General features: G+C 46.4%; 1 non-coding gene across 1 annotated transcript; it reads left to right on the top strand.

Moving 5' to 3' along the window:
* Positions 1-16,322: 16,322 nt before the first annotated feature.
* LOC131291943 (5.8S ribosomal RNA) lies at positions 16,323-16,477 on the top strand. Its single transcript, XR_009189676.1, has one exon. It is a non-coding gene; the product is annotated as a 5.8S ribosomal RNA (ribosomal RNA).
* The last annotated feature ends 258 nt before the right edge of the window (positions 16,478-16,735 follow it).

The raw sequence follows: 16,735 nt of genomic DNA, 5'->3' as shown, positions 1-16,735 counted from the left end.
TAACTTTGGCCAATATAGAGCGAGAAGATCGGAGGTACCCATCAGGGTGATATGGCTGGTTCAAAGTTGGACCAAAACGAGACTTGAGAAATGGATTGAAACACGGTATCGCGAATAACTCAGGCTGTATGGAACGGATCGACAAGCTTAGATCAGTGTTGGAAAGGTCGAACCGAGCGCTAACTATAATCCCAAACAACCGAAGCGCTAAGTGTTGAGCAAAACTGAGTTATTAAGCGACAAAGTGGAAAAATAATACCAAAATGGCCAAAAATCACACAAGACCAAGAATACCGAGCAAGCGGTAAGAGATAGCGGGTTGACGTAGAATACTTATAAGTTTGCCTCTACGAGACCTAAAAGTCGTCCATAGAAAGCGAGAAGATCGGACCACTCTGGAAGGGTGATACGAGTGGTCAAAAATTAGCAAAAATGAAACATGGCTAAAATGGATTTGACTTGTGCACCATGTAGCTCCGGCTGTATGGCATGGATTGTAAAGCTAGGATATGTTTTGGAAAGGTAACACCCAGCGCTAGATACGACTAGAAGAAAGCAAAGCGCTAACTAGCATGATTTGGAAGTTATTAAACGACAAAGTCGAAAAATGTTACCAAAATTGAAACTCGAGTACATTGGGCCAAAAAGTACAAGTTGTGAAATTTGGACTTACGAGTAAAATACCGAGCAGGCGGTAAGAGATAGAGACTTGGTGTAGAACAATTATAAGTTGGGCGTGTAGAGACGCAACTTTCATTATATGGGGCCAACCCGGTCAGGGTGCTCCAAGTCGGTCGTTTGGTCGGTTTATGGTTTGGGCCGACCACGTGGTGTACCAAGTTGAGGTACCTTTCATGAATTATAACTCGGTCAGTTTGCCACCGAGCGACAAGTTCCGGTGTGATTTGGAATGGTCTTGAGTGGGACTATCAAGCAAAAATACAAATAGAAAATCAGCTTGTCCATGGCCGAAGCTATTAGTGAAACATATAGCAAAATGGGTCCAAAAACGAATGAAATGGGACTTGGACCAAGAATAACGGCAAGTTGGAGAAGAGATAGCAAGTTGACGTAGTACAATTATATTTGGTGCATGGTATGACCAACAAAAAAGTATATGGGGCCAAGGTGCTGGCTGGCCTCCAAAGTGGAGATATGGGCGATCCAAAGTTTGTACCCAAGTACGAACAAGTATGGAAAAAACAGGGTAAGGTACCAAGTACCATTAATAACTTCGGCTGTAGATGGCCGAGCGAGGCAAACGGCTCACCGTTGGAAAGGTCTTGGGGAGACCTATCTACCCTGAAAGTTTCATGAGGCTGAGTTGAAAGACCACGGAGATATTAGGTGATGATGGTCCAATTCGGGGACCAAGTCGCAGGAAATGGCGCTTGACCAAAATCACCCTTGGAAGGTGAATACCGGCTTACCGGTAAGAGATAGCGACTTGGCGTAGAATATTCATAAGTTGGGCGTGTAGAGACGCAACTTTTATTATATGGGGCCAACCCGGTCAGGGTGCTCCAAGTCGGTCGTTTGGTTGGTTTATGGTTTGGGCCGACCACGTGGTGTGCCAAGTTGAGGTACCTTTCATGAATTATAACTTGGTCAGTTTGCCACCGAGCGACAAGCTGCGGTGTGTTTTGGAATGGTCTTGAGTGGGACTATCAAGGAAAAATACAAATAGAAAATCAGCTTGTCCATGGCCGAAGCTATTAGTGAAACATATAGCAAAATGGGTCCAAAAACGAATGAAATGGGACTTGGACCAAGAATAACGGCAAGTTGGAGAAGAGATAGCAAGTTGGCGTAGAACAATTATATTTGGTGCATGGTATGACCAACAAAAAAGTATATGAGGCCAAGGTGCTGGCTGGCCTCCAAAGTGGAGATATGGGCGATCCAAAGTTTGTACCCAAGTATGGCAAAAACTGGTAGAGGTACCTTTCATGAATTACTGCTCAGGCTGTATGGCACTTAGCGGGACGCTTGGCTCTGGTATGGAATAGTCTTGAGTGGGACTATCAAGGAAAAATACGAACAAAAAATCACCATGTCCACGGACGAAGGTATTAGCGAAACTTAGAGCGAAATTGCGACCAAGTCGCTGGAAATGGCCCTTGGACCAAGTATACCGTCAAGGCGGTACGAGATAGCGAGTTGACGTGGAATATTTATAAGTTTGCCTCCACGAGACGAAAGTTTAGTTATATGGGGCCAACCCGCTCAGGGTTGTCCAAGTCGGTCATATGGCTGATCGAAATTTTCGACCAAGTACTGAGAAAACAGGGTAAGGTACCGTGTACCTCGAATAACTTTGGCTGTAGATGTCCGAGCGAGGCAAACGGCATAGCGTTGGAAAGGTCTTGAGGTGTTCTAGGCACCCTGAAAGTTTGAAAAGGCTATCTGGAAAACTCGTGGAGATATTAGAGAAACATTGGGCCCAAAAGATACCAAGTCGCAGGAAATGGGCCCTCCAAGAACACCCTAAAATCCCAATTACGGCTAAGTTGCAGGCCAGCTAGCGAAGTGAAATGTTCTAGGCATAACTAGAACACGTTAATGCGCAACTTTTTGAATCAGAACTTTTTTCGATATCTGGCCCCCAAAGGGGGGATATGGGCGATCAAAGGATTTTTCCAAGTTTCGGTACTTTTTACGGTATCGCTCATAGCTCCGGCTGTATGCAAGCAAATGACAATCTAAGACATGATTTGGAAAGGTATTGAGCAGTACTAACTTACGTTAGAACACAGCGAAGCGCTATCGGTTCATCACAAGGCCGATATAAGCAGTCAAAGATGAAAAATGTTGACAAAATGAACAAAAATTACCTTGGTACGCGAATAGCGGCCAGGGATGAAGAGGTACGAAGGTGTTGTAGAACAATTATAATTAGGGCTTGGTACGCTCTAAAAGTTTGCCGAAGACCGCAAAGCGCTCAGACCCATAGAAAGTGGCCATTTGGGCCGAACAGTGCGTGCAAAGAGGTGAAAATGCAAAAATTGCACTTTGGGGGGCGATTTGAGGGGGGAAGGAGGGGTCGGAGGGCAAAATGTCCCTTGACCAAAAAGTCTTATCTCGTCGAGATCTACAACATTGCAGAAGACCGCAAAGCGCTAGCTCGCAATCGAAAAATCGAGAATTTGAAAATTTTCTAAGTCTTGGGCTCCCTAAGGAAAAGTTTCAAAAATCACGTTTGTCCCCAATTTTGAAGGGGAAGGAGTCGGTTCCGGGGCATGGTGTCTTCGGCAAAAAGTCTTATCTTTTTGCGTACTTTCGACTAGTTCAATAAAAATTTTTGACCCAAAATTTGTTCGGCGGACCCCTAGGTCGAAAAACCCGAAAAAAGTCGAAAAAAGTCGAAAATGTCGAAAAATGAGAAAACCTCATATTCGGACTCTACACGAGCCCCAGATATTGAAAAGTGAAATCCGCGGTCGATTTGGAACAAAAAATTGACCTAGGCAAAGTTGTATGGAGGTAGGGACCCCTGAGAAAAAAGTTTGGTCCCGAGGCTCCTTGGACCACCAAGTCCCTAGGTCGGACCAAAATCGGAAAAAATCCGACCAAAGTCGAAAGTGTCGAAAATTTTAAAAAACCCCTTTTGGGGCCCTATGGCCTCCCTAGATAATGAAAAGTGAGGTCCGCGGCCGATCCGGAAGAAAAACTTGACCTAGGGAAACTTGTATGACGGTGGGGACCCAAAAAAATTTCGATGAGTGTAGTTTAGACAGGCCGGAAAATGTATCGGTGGTCCGTATCAAGGGACGTCTTTTAGTTCCATGGGGTGGTGGTCGTCGAACAAAGTCGCCTAGGTCGACCACCAGAAAGACCAGTCGTGTTGTAATGGATGTTTTGACCACTTTACTAGGGAAACCTAGTAGGTCGAAGCAAATTTGGGGTTCGAGATGAGTTGGTGAAAGTTGGTCCAACCTAGGTGTGCTTGGTGGAGGTTGACCATGAAAGTAGAGCATGATGGGAATGACCATAACTTTGGTTCTAGATGTCGGATCGATACACTTTCGGCAGTTTTGGAAAGGTGAAGGCCTGCTCTAGCTATGTTTCCTACCAAGCTGAGCGCCTACTAGTGACCCGGAGGAGGTATTAAGGGTCAAAGGCAAAAAGGGGTACCCTAAAGTGCATGTGACCAAGAAAATGGGAAAAACGGTATCGCCTATAGCTCAGGCTGTATGGCTCGGATCGGAAAGCTTGGATATGCGTTGGAAAGGTCTTGACGAGCGCTAGCTATGTGTCCTACCAAGCGAAGCGCTAGGTGTTGAGCAAGTCGGTCATATTAGAGGGCAAAGGTGAAAAATGGTGGTTTAGAGGCGAAAATTCACCTTATGATCGAAAATAGCGGGCGAACGATAAGAGCTACGAACACGGCGTAGAACAATCATAAGTACGTTACCACAAGACCTAACTTTGGCCAATATAGAGCGAGAAGATCGGAGGTACCCATCAGGGTGATATGGCTGGTTCAAAGTTGGACCAAAACGAGACTTGAGAAATGGGTTGAAACACGGTATCGCGAATAACTCAGGCTGTATAGAACGGATTGACAAGCTAAGGTCAGTGTTGGAAAGGTTGAACCGAGCGCTAACTATAATCCCAAACAACCGAAGCGCTAAGTGTTGAGCAAAACGGAGTTATTAAGCGACAAAGTCGAAAAATAATACCAAAATGGCCAAAAATCACACAAGACCAAGAATACCGAGCAGGCGGTAAGAGATAGCGGGTTGACGTGGAATACTTATAAGTTTGCCTCTACAAGACCTAAAAGTCGGCCATAGAAAGCAAGAAGATCGGACCACTCTGGAAGGGTGATACGAGTGGTCAAAAATTGGCAAAAATGAAACATGGCTAAAATGGATTTGACTTGTGCACCGTATAGCTCCGGCTGTATGGCATGGATTGTTGAGCTAGGATATGTTTTGGAAAGGTAACACCCAGCGCTAGATACGACTAGAAGAAAGCAAAGCGCTAACTAGCATGATTTGGAAGTTATTAAGTGTCAAAGTCGAAAAATGTTACCAAAATTGAAACTCGAGTACATTGGGCCAAAAAGTACAAGTTGTGAAATTTGGACTTACGAGTAAAATACCGAGCAGGCGGTAAGAGATAGAGACTTGGGGTAGAACAATTATAAGTTCGGCATGTTATAACCTATATTTGGCCCGAACATAGTGTCGAGATCGGTGGTACCCAAAAGGGTGGTACAGGTGTTAGATGGTTTTCCCAGAGCATAAGCTCCACATGATATGGAAAACGGGAAACATCATAACTTCGGCTGTATGGCATGGAATGGAACGAACAAGGTATCGATGGAAAGAGAAAAGGTAGCGCTAACTATAATTCCTACCAAGCAAAGCGCTAGCATGTGACCGTTCGGGTGTTATTGTGAGTCAAAGACAGAAATTGTTACCACGAGAGGCGAAAATCCGGCTAAGTCCAAAAATACCGGGCTGGCGGTAAGAGATACGGCTTGGCCGTAGAACATTTATAAGTTGGCCAAGACAAGACCTAAGTTTCGTCCATAGACGACAAGAAGATCGAAGATACCTGAAGGTGAGATATGGGCGTCCCAAAGTGGGCCTTTGAAAAAGTGACAAACTTCCCTTATAACAGCATACACCAAATATCTCTGGCTCTATGGCACCGAATAAGAAGTTAAGCTCAGCGATAGAAAGGTGATAGTCAGCGCTAAATATCATACGAACAGAGTGAAGCGCTAAAGGGAAAGGATCTTGGTGATATAAGGTGACAAAGTCGAGAAAAGTTGCCTCAAAATCATGAAAAATGTGAAAAAATGGCTAAGTCCCGGGTGCCTTAAGGGCAGGTTAATCGAATGTACCGAGCTGGCGGTACGAGATAGAGACTTGGTGTAGAACAATTATATGTTTGGCATGGCAAGACCTACATTCGGCCAATACAAAGTGAGAAGATCAAAGATACCCGCAAGGGTGATATTGGTGTCCAAAGGAAAAAAGCACTAAGTCTTGGGAAACTTATATGAAGAAAAAGGACCCTGATGGGTCATATGGGATGGATCGAAAAATCGGCTAAGTCCCAAAATGGGGATGTCAGAACTACACTCAAATGTTACCACACCAAGCAAGGCAAACTTATATGAAGGAAAGGACCCTGATGGGTCATATGGTATTTTACGAAAAATCGGCTAAGTCCCAAAATGGGGATGTCAGAACTACACTCAAATGTTACCACACCAAGCAAGGCAAACTTATATGAAGCAAAGGACCCTGATGGGTCATATGGTATTTTACGAAAAATCGGCTAAGTCCCAAAATGGGGATGTCAGAACTACACTCAAATGTTACCACACCAAGCAAGGCAAACTTATATGAAGCAAAGGACCCATATGGGTCATATGGTATTGATCGAAAAATCGGCTAAGTCCCAAAATGGGGATGTCAGAACTACACTCAAATGTTACCACACCAAGCAAGGCAAACTACCTAGGTGAACCCTAGCAAGAAACACGGACCAAGTCAGATGGCCTAAGTCAAGAGTGCAAGTGACCTAGGCAAAGTTGTATGACGGTGAGGACCCTGAAAAATCTGGTTAGTGTAGTTTAGACAGGGGAGGTTTCTGGGTGGGCTGAACCTCCTTATTTTGGGTTTTGACCTCCTCAAGAAGCTACACCTAGGCAAACTGCCTAGGGTGAAAGTGCGAAGACCAATCGAATAGTAAGACAAGTTTTGACCGATCGCCCTAGGCAAGCTTGTATGAAGAAAGGGACCCTATGGGTCATATGGAAATACATGAAAAATCGGCTAAGTCCCAAAATTGGGATGTCTGAACTACACTAAAAAGTTACCACATCAAGCAAGGCAAAGTACCTAGGTGAACCCTAGCAAGAAACACGGACCAAGTCAGATGACCTAAGTCAAGAGAACAAGTGACCTAGGCAAAGTTGTATGACGGTGAGGACCCTGAAAAATCTGGTTAGTGTAGTTTAGACAGGGGAGGTTTTTGGGTCGGCTGAACCTCCTTATTTTGGGTTTTGACCTCCTCAAGAAGCTACACCTAGGCAAACTGCCTAGGGTGAAAGTGCGAAGACCAATCGAATAGTAAGACAAGTTTTGACCGATCGCCCTAGGCAAGCTTGTATGAAGAAAGGGACCCTATGGGTCATATGGAAATACATGACAAATCGGATAAGTCCCAAAATAAGGATGTCTGAACTACACTAAAAAGTTACCACATCAAGCAAGGCAAAGTACCTAGGTGAACCCTAGGAAGAAACACGGACCAAGTCGGATGGCCTAAGTCAAGAGTACAAGTGACCTAGGCAAAGTTGTATGGCGCTGAGGACCCTGAAAAATCGGGTTAGTGTAGTTCAGACAGGGGAGGTTTCAGGGTCGGCCGAACCTCCTTATTTCGGGTTTTGGCCTCCTCAAGAAGACAGACCTAGGCGAACTGCCTAGGGTGAAAGTGCGAAGACCAATCGAATAGTAAGACAAGTTTTGACCGATCGCCCTAGGCAAGCTTGTATGAAGAAAGGGACCCTATGGGTCATATGGAAATACATGACAAATCGGATAAGTCCCAAAATAAGGATGTCTGAACTACACTAAAAAGTTACCACATCAAGCAAGGCAAAGTACCTAGGTGAACCCTAGGAAGAAACACGGACCAAGTCGGATGGCCTAAGTCAAGAGTACAAGTGACCTAGGCAAAGTTGTATGGCGCTGAGGACCCTGAAAAATCGGGTTAGTGTAGTTCAGACAGGGGAGGTTTCAGGGTCGGCCGAACCTCCTTATTTCGGGTTTTGGCCTCCTCAAGAAGAAAGACCTAGGCGAACTGCCTAGGGTGAAAGTGCGAAGACCAATCGAATAGTAAGACAAGTTTTGACCGATCGCCCTAGGCAAGCTTGTATGAAGAAAGGGACCCTATGGGTCATATGGAAATATACGAAAAATCGGCTAAGTCCCAAAATTGGGATGTCAGAACTACACTATAAAGTTACCACATTAGCAAGGCAGACTTGTATGAAGAACGGGACCCTGGTGAAAGTAGCAAATATCCCAAACCGAACATGAATATTATACACACAAGAGTACGAACATAAAGGAACACGGACCAAGCGTACCGAGAGAATCGGTACTATAGAACCCTCGTGGTTCTACACAAAGACTTTATGTTAGGGGTTCAAGCCCCATAGTACTCAAACGGTGACAGTAGCAAATATCCCAAAACGAACGTGAATCTTATTCACAAGAGTACGAACATAAAGGAACACGGACCAAGCGTACCGAGAGAATCGGTACTATAGAGCCCTCGTGGTTCTACACAAAGACTTTATGTTCGGGGTTCACACCCCAAATCGAACGTGGAATTTACTTTCTGATGGTCATGCGGTCGTCCAAAGGGGTCTAGTATCCTGGGATGACAAGCATCACGGGCAAAGCTCGTATCAAAACAGTCGAAGAGGCCCGCGAAAGCTTGCTTTCCATGGCTATGCGATGCACAAATTGAGTTTACTCACCGTAGTATAAAACGAACGAACCGAACCTATCCGAGTAGGGATAATGGGCGCAGTAACATACTTCTGTGACCCAGCGAGAGTTGAACGAGGTGACATGAACTGTCAGTGGCTTATATCAGATGGGATACATACATGAGATTGCTTTCAAATCTACACTCGAAAACCTAACCAAGTAAAAGCGAACGTGGGGAGGATTCGAAACCGGTAACGAAATCTTAAGCTGGAAAGAGTCATCACTATGGATACATATTATGCGAAACCAATCAAGTGCTCAGTACTGATCCAAAACCGAAGAGCACTAGTGAACACCTTAATCTCACCCTAGTTCACATCCAAGTGATCGACCACGTGTGTGAAGCAAAGACCAATCGAATTCCTGAATGAACCGAACACTATGAACAAATGGCCAAAAACGTTATAACTATCCAAACATACTACTATCTAGCGAAAGTCATCACGATGGAACCATACCATGATCTTTAACCTATAGCGCTCACCATATTCCTACCCAGAGTGCAAGTGAACAGATTGCCCACCCGTACCCAGTTCACAACCACGTGATCGACTAACATACCGAGGTTACCACAAGTCAAAGTTATACGTTTACAAGCGCAAGACCAATCGAAAACCCCGAAAGCAATCTCGACCCAAAATGTATTATCCGTGAGTGTAGTCGAGTCTCGTACTCGTCATCTGTAATCGTCGGATAGAATATCCAGTACACGGTTGTCTTTCCAAATGAAATCTACATACAGAACTCGCTCTTGGCAAATGGGTGGCATTGGCGCAATCAGGAGCGAGTTCCCGTCCGGGTGCCAAGTGATTGGCAAATGTCTGGGGGAAAGCAACCATATGTTGATTTGTCTGTTAGTGTACTGGGTGTTTGAGGTATGTAGTATCCACGCTTGGTTGGGTGTGTCAGAGGACCGTGAATGCGTTCGCAACCCCAATTGGGGTACATCGGGAATGATTTTGTGGAACCGATGTGCCCGGCACACACTAAGTTTTGTTGCAAGTTAATAGTGTGCCATGTCCGGGGGGGTTGTGATTAAACTCTGGTGAATTGCGTACTGTGGTGATTGGGGTATGAAAGCCCCGCAGTTGCAATGATCGGACGCGCCTAGCGTGTCCTTTAGTTGATGGTAGGGAAATGAAGGCCCTTGTCAGCTCACCTAAGTATTCATGGAAGTTTGGCATAAGGTCGCTGTGGTAGGGGTATGAAGGCCCCGTCAGCGCATGCACAATCGGGCGCACGAGCGCTTAGCGGAGTCGAATGCCGCTCAAGTGCCTGTCCGGTGCATCGGGTGTGTGTGTGATACGAGGGCAATGAGGTTCGCACGGGGGCTCGCCTCCCGTGTGCTACCGGACTTGACAACATATAGAACGTGGTGTTTGCTCCTCCGGGTGCAATGGGACAATGAACATTCGAACGCAAAGTCGGAATTCTGGTTGATCCTACCAGTAATATACGCTCGTCTCAAAGGTTAAGCCATGCATGTCTAAGTACAAACAGATTTAATGTGAAACCGCATAAGGCTCAGTATAACAGCTATAATTTACGAGATCATCAACCTAGTTACTTGGATAACTGTGGAAAATCTAGAGCTAATACATGCAACATGCCAGGACCCTCGCGGGAACTGGTGCACTTATTAGTCAAACCAATCGCGGGTTCTCCGTGTCATTGAGTTGAAGTCTGGATAATGATGCTGATCGTATGGTCTCGCACCGACGACAGATCTCGCAAATATCTGCCCTATCAACTATGGATGGTAGTATAGAGGACTACCATGGTTGCAACGGGTAACGGGGAATCAGGGTTCGATTCCGGAGAGGGAGCCTGAGAAATGGCTACCACATCCAAGGAAGGCAGCAGGCGCGTAAATTACCCAATCCCGGGACGGGGAGGTAGTGACGAGAAATAACAATATGAAACTCTTTAATGATGTTTCATAATTGGAATGAGTAGAGCATAAATCCTTCTACGAGGATCAAGTGGAGGGCAAGTCTGGTGCCAGCAGCCGCGGTAATTCCAGCTCCACTAGCGTATATTAAAATTGTTGCGGTTAAAACGTTCGAAGTTGATACTTGTCCAACACAGTCCGGCTCCGCCGACCCGGTCAACCCGTGGTCGGTGGGCCAAGTCGGAATCTGGTTGCGACTCAATGGTGTGGTAGGGCACCAAGTCTGTGTCATGGTGTGCCCTTCAACGGGTGCAAGTGTAACATAGAGCTCGACCGCTCACGTTTACCTTGAACAAATTAGAGTGCTTAAAGCAGGGTGCCCAAACGCCCTAGAATAATCTTGCATGGAATAATGGAATACGACCTTGGTCTAATCTTTCATTGGTTTGTACTCAGACCGGAGGTAATGATTAACAGAAGTAGTTGGGGACACTAGTATTACGGCGCGAGAGGTGAAATTCGTAGACCGTCGTAAGACTAACTAAAGCGAAGGCATTTGTCAAGGATGCTTTCTTTAATCAAGAACGAAAGTTAGAGGATCGAAGGCGATTAGATACCGCCCTAGTTCTAACCGTAAACGATGCCAACTAGCAATTGGGAGACGCTACAACCAGGTGCTCTCAGTAGCTTCCGGGAAACCAAAGTCAGGTTCCGGGGGAAGTATGGTTGCAAAGTTGAAACTTAAAGGAATTGACGGAAGGGCACCACAATGAAATGGAGCTTGCGGTTCAATTTGACTCAACACGGGAAAACTTACCAGGTCCGAACTTATGGAGGTGAGACAGATTAATAGCTCTTTCTCAAATTTAAGGGTAGTGGTGCATGGCCGTTCTTAGTTCGTGGATTGATTTGTCTGGTTAATTCCGATAACGAACGTGACTCACATATGCTAACTAGAACGCAGTCAGCGTTAATGCGTCGATGCCGATTGGAACGGGTTAGGACCTTTCGGTGGAGTATGACCTGACACCTTCGCTGTTCGTGTGCGCAAGTGCACTTACGGTACGCTGCTTAGCAGGACAATTTGTGTTTAGCAAAATGAGATCGAGCGATAACAGGTCCGTGATGCCCTTAGATGTTCTGGGCTACACGCGTGCTACAATGTGGGTAGCAGCGTGTCTCCTATTCCGAGAGGAACGGGAAATCACTCAAATACTCACTTAGTAGGGATTATGGATTGCAATGGTCCATATGAACTCGGAACTTCTAGTAAGTGCTGGTCATCAGCCAGCGTTGAATACGTCCCTGCCCTTTGTACACACCGCCCGTCGCTACTACCGATGGATTATTTAGTGAGGTCTTTGGAGATGATCGTTCGCTGGATCCTCGTGAACCGCGTCTGCTTTATCGAAGTTGACCGAACTTGATGATTTAGAGGAAGTAAAAGTCGTAACAAGGTTTCCGTAGGTGAACCTGCGGAAGGATCATTAGTGGCCAAGTGATCCTTCCAGAAGTCCGAACCTGCGGGTTGAGACTTCGGCACAAGTTGCCATATGATAATTGACGAAACACTATAGAAGTCCGAACCTGCGGGTTGAGACTTAGGCACACGTTGCCTTATACATGACTTCGAACAAATACACAAGTCCGAACCTGCGGGTTGAGACTTCGGCACAAGTTGCCTTATACATGACTTCGAACAAATACACAAGTCCGAACCTGCGGGTTGAGACTTAGGCACAAGTTGCCATATGAAAGTTGACGAAACACTAACAAGTCCGAACCTGCGGGTTGAGACTTAGGCACAAGTTGCCTTATACATACATTGGCCAAATAAACAGAAGTCCGAACCTGCGGGTTGAGACTTAGGCACAAGTTGCCATATTATATTCGATCAAACACTAAGTAGTCCGAACCTGCGGGTTGAGACTCAAGACCGTAACAAGATGTCACTATACAAGTCCGAACCTGCGGGTTGAGACTTAATGCGATCTAGATACCAAGTTGACATCCAATACCTGTTGAGCAAAACCAAAGATTCCCTGTTCTCGAATGAATACACTATATAACAGGGAATCATGAAGAAATCAAGCAAGCGTGAAACAAAGTCATCACTTGGGCATGCTCGATAGCCAACCACATGACCTTAACCTAAGAGAGCATGCAAACCACATGATATCTATTAACGATTAACCCGCCCTAGTTCAATCGTTCACCAAGTGATGACTTCAGTATGGCTAAGAGAAAAACTTTTAAATGGGAAAAACTCTAAGTCCGAACCTCCGGGTTGAGACTTCCGCGTCGGAGGTGGGCGCACCTCCTATCCGAAAGATGGTGAATCAGGGGTGTTCGATCAGCAATGGTCGGATGCCTCGTCGTAGTCCAACTATGACAATCAAAGTCAAGACCTCCGGGTTGAGACTTCCGCGTCCGGAGGTACGCGTACCGCCTACCCGAAAGATGGTGTGCTTCTGGGGTATTCGATGAGTCGGATACCCCGTCGTAGTCCAACTATGACAATCAAAGTCAAGACCTCCGGGTTGAGACTTCCGCGTCCGGAGGTACGCGTACCGCCTACCCGAAAGATGGTGTGCTTCTGGGGTATTCGATGAGTCGGATACCCCGTCGTAGTCCAACTATGACAACCACAGTCAAGACCTCCGGGTTGAGACTTTCCGCGTCCGGAGGTACGCGTACCGCCTACCCGAAAGATGGTGTGCTTCTGGGGTATTCGATGAGTCGGATACCCCGTCGTAGTCCAACTATGACAATCAAAGTCAAGACCTCCGGGTTGAGACTTCCGCGTCCGGAGGTACGCGTACCGCCTACCCGAAAGATGGTGAATCAGGGGTGTTCGATCAGCAATGGTCGGATGCCCCGTCGTAGTCCAACTATGACAATCAAAGTCAAGACCTCCGGGTTGAGACTTTCTGCGAGTACAAGCATAAAGGAACACGGACCAAGCCGTACCGAGAGAATCGGTACTAGAGCCCTCGTGGTTCTACATTGAGAGAGCCCTCGTGGTTCTCATTAGGGGCTTTATGCAAGACGTACTCAATACTGTGGTGTGAAGTATAAAGTATAGAGTCCTCCCCTGGTCCACGCTGCTCCGGCGGTCCTGGGTAAGATAGTTCATTCTAGCTTGCCCTATGTGGAAGAGGACTCAATACCCTACCTGTTGAGCTTGAAACAAAGTCATCACTTGGGCATGCTCATAAAGCCATACACAATTACATTATATTCGAATGAGCATGCAAGCGACCCTATATAGACCGAACCAAAACGATAGATACCGCCGTAGTTCACCCCCACCAAGTGATGACTTCAGTATGGCTAGTGTGTGAAGTATAAAGTATAGTCCTCCCCTGGTCCACACTGCTTCGGCGGTCCTGGGTAAGATAGTTAGTTCTAGCTTGCCCTATGTGGAAGAGGACACCATACTTAATACTGTGGTGTAATGAACAAAGTATAGTCCTCCACTGGTCCACGCTGCTTTGCAGTCCTGGGTAAGATAGTTAGTTCTAGCTTGCCCTATGTGGAAGAGGGCATACAAGACAAAGTATAGTTCTCCCCTGGTCCACGCTGCTCCGGCGGTCCTGGGTAAGATAGTTAATTCTAGCTTGCCCTATGTGGAAGAGGACTCAATACCCTACCTGTTGAGCTTGAAACAAAGTCATCACTTGGGCATGCTCTATAGCCAATCACATGACATTAACCTAAGAGAGCATGCAGCGTATTATCCCAATGCAAAGTAAACGATAGACTCGCCCTAGTTCAGTGCTTCAACCAAGTGATGACTTCAATTTGGCTAGTGTGTGAAGTATAAAGTATAGTCCTCCCCTGGTCCACACTGCTTCGGCGGTCCTGGGTAAGATAGTTAATTCTAGCTTGCCCTATGTGGAAGAGGACACCATACTTAATACTGTGGTGTAATGAACAAAGTATAGTCCTCCACTGGTCCACGCTGCTCCGGCGGTCCTGGGTAAGATAGTTCATTCTAGCTTGCCCTATGTGGAAGAGGGCATACAAGACAAAGTATAGTTCTCCCCTGGTCCACGCTGCTTCGGCGGTCCTGGGTAAGATAGTTAATTCTAGCTTGCCCTATGTGGAAGAGAGCATACATGAACCAAGAACGAAGGTTATGATCGAGGAATGATTCGACAACTAACCGATGGTATGAAATGTGAAGAATTCAAGCAAGCACACAATCAAGTCATCACTTGGGCATGCTCGATAGCCAACCCTATGACATTAACCTAGTAGAGCATGCGAAAACCAATATATATGTAAACGATGCCCCTCCCTAGTTCAGCGCTTCAACCAAGTGATGACTTCAGAATGGCTAAATCAAATCGGTTCAAAACATACCATCGGTACCCTATTGAAACACACAAGTCGATATCAAACCTCATGATTGTGTAGTCCTCCACTGGTCCACACTGCTCCGGCGGTCCTGGGTAAGATAGTTCATTCTAGCTTGCCCTATGTGGAAGAGGGCACATTACTCAATACTGTGGTGTTATGAACAAAGTATAGTCCTCCACTGGTCCACGCTGCTTCGGCGGTCCTGGGTAAGATAGTTAGTTCTAGCTTGCCCTATGTGGAAGAGGGCATACAAGACAAAGTATAGTTCTCCCCTGGTCCACGCTGCTTCGGCGGTCCTGGGTAAGATAGTTAATTCTAGCTTGCCCTATGTGGAAGAGAGCATACATGAACCAAGAACGAAGGTTATGATCGAGGAATGATTCGACAACTAACCGATGGTATGAAATGTGAAGAATTCAAGCAAGCACACAATCAAGTCATCACTTGGGCATGCTCGATAGCCAACCTCATGACATTAACCTAGTAGAGCATGCGAAAACCAATATATATGTAAACGATGCCTCCCTAGTTCAGCGCTTCAACCAAGTGATGACTTCAGAATGGCTAAATCAAATCGGTTCAAACCATACCATCGGTATCCTATTGAAACACACAAGTCGATATCAAACCTCATGATTGTGTAGTCCTCCACTGGTCCACGCCGCTTCGGCCGTCCTGGGTAAAATGGAACATTCCAGCTTGCCCTATGTGGAAGAGGGCACATTACTCAATACTGTGGTGTGAAGTATAAAGTTCAGTTCTCCCCTGGTCCACGCTGCTTCGGCGGTCCTGGGTAAGATAGTTCATTCTAGCTTGCCCTATGTGGAAGAGGACACTTCATACTTCGTCTCTAAGCGGCGGCTTGACTCCTCCCTACGGGGAACGGGTTTACGCGCACAGCGGCGGCTTACGCACTATGGCAGTCATGGATGCCTTACGTTTCTATGAAAAGTGTGTTCCTCCCCTGGTCCACGCTGCTTCGGCAGTCCTGGGTAAGATAGTTAGTTCTAGCTTGCCCTATGTGGAAGAGGACACGTAGACTTACTGTGGTGTGAAGTATAAAGTTCAGTTCTCCCCTGGTCCACGCCGCTTCGGCCGTCCTGGGTAAAATGGATTCATCCAGCTTGCCCTATGTGGAATGAGGACACTTTATGCTTCGTCTCTAAGCGGCGGCTTGCTCCTCCCTACGGGGAACGGGTATACGCGCACAGCGGCGGCTTACGTTATGGCAGTCATGGATGCCTTACGTTTCCATGAAAAGTGTGTTCCTCCCCTGGTCCACGCTGCTTCGGCAGTCCTGGGTAAGATAGTTAGTTCTAGCTTGCCCTATGTGGAAGAGGACACGTAGACTTACTGTGGTGTGAAGTATAAGGTTCAGTTCTCCCCTGGTCCACGCCGCTTCGGCCGTCCTGGGTAAAATGGATTCATCCAGCTTGCCCTATGTGGAATGAGGACACTTTATGCTTCGTCTCTAAGCGGCGGCTTGCTCCTCCCTACGGGGAACGGGTATACGCGCACAGCGGCGGCTTACGCAAGTTAGTCACCCTCGGCAGTGGATCACTCGGCTCATGGATCGATGAAGACCGCAGCTAACTGCGCGTCATAATGTGAACTGCAGGACACATGAACATTGATAAGTTGAACGCATATTGCACGTCGTGGGAACCTACCATGATGTACAGATGACTGAGCGCTTATATTTGAGAAATGTATCGCATACATTTAACTACGCCGTGACACCCGTCACGAGACGTGCACCATGATGTTAACTAGGGTCGCGACGACCCGCTAGCATTAAAGAACCCGTGGTTTACAATATACTGGCATTGGAATTCGAAGTATTTAGAGCGTCCGTGTTCCCGCGTGAGGCGGAAGTACGAGGAGAAGGCGTGCTTGTGGTGTCTGTGGTGGTGTTTACTGATGTCTAGCTTCAGCTTATTTATTTATTTAAATA

Source organism: Anopheles ziemanni (assembly GCF_943734765.1).
Source record: "Anopheles ziemanni chromosome X unlocalized genomic scaffold, idAnoZiCoDA_A2_x.2 X_unloc_20, whole genome shotgun sequence".
NCBI lineage: Eukaryota > Metazoa > Arthropoda > Insecta > Diptera > Culicidae > Anopheles > Anopheles ziemanni.
The sequence above is the reverse complement of the archived record's forward strand: the minus strand, read 5'-3'. Positions and strand labels throughout refer to the sequence as shown.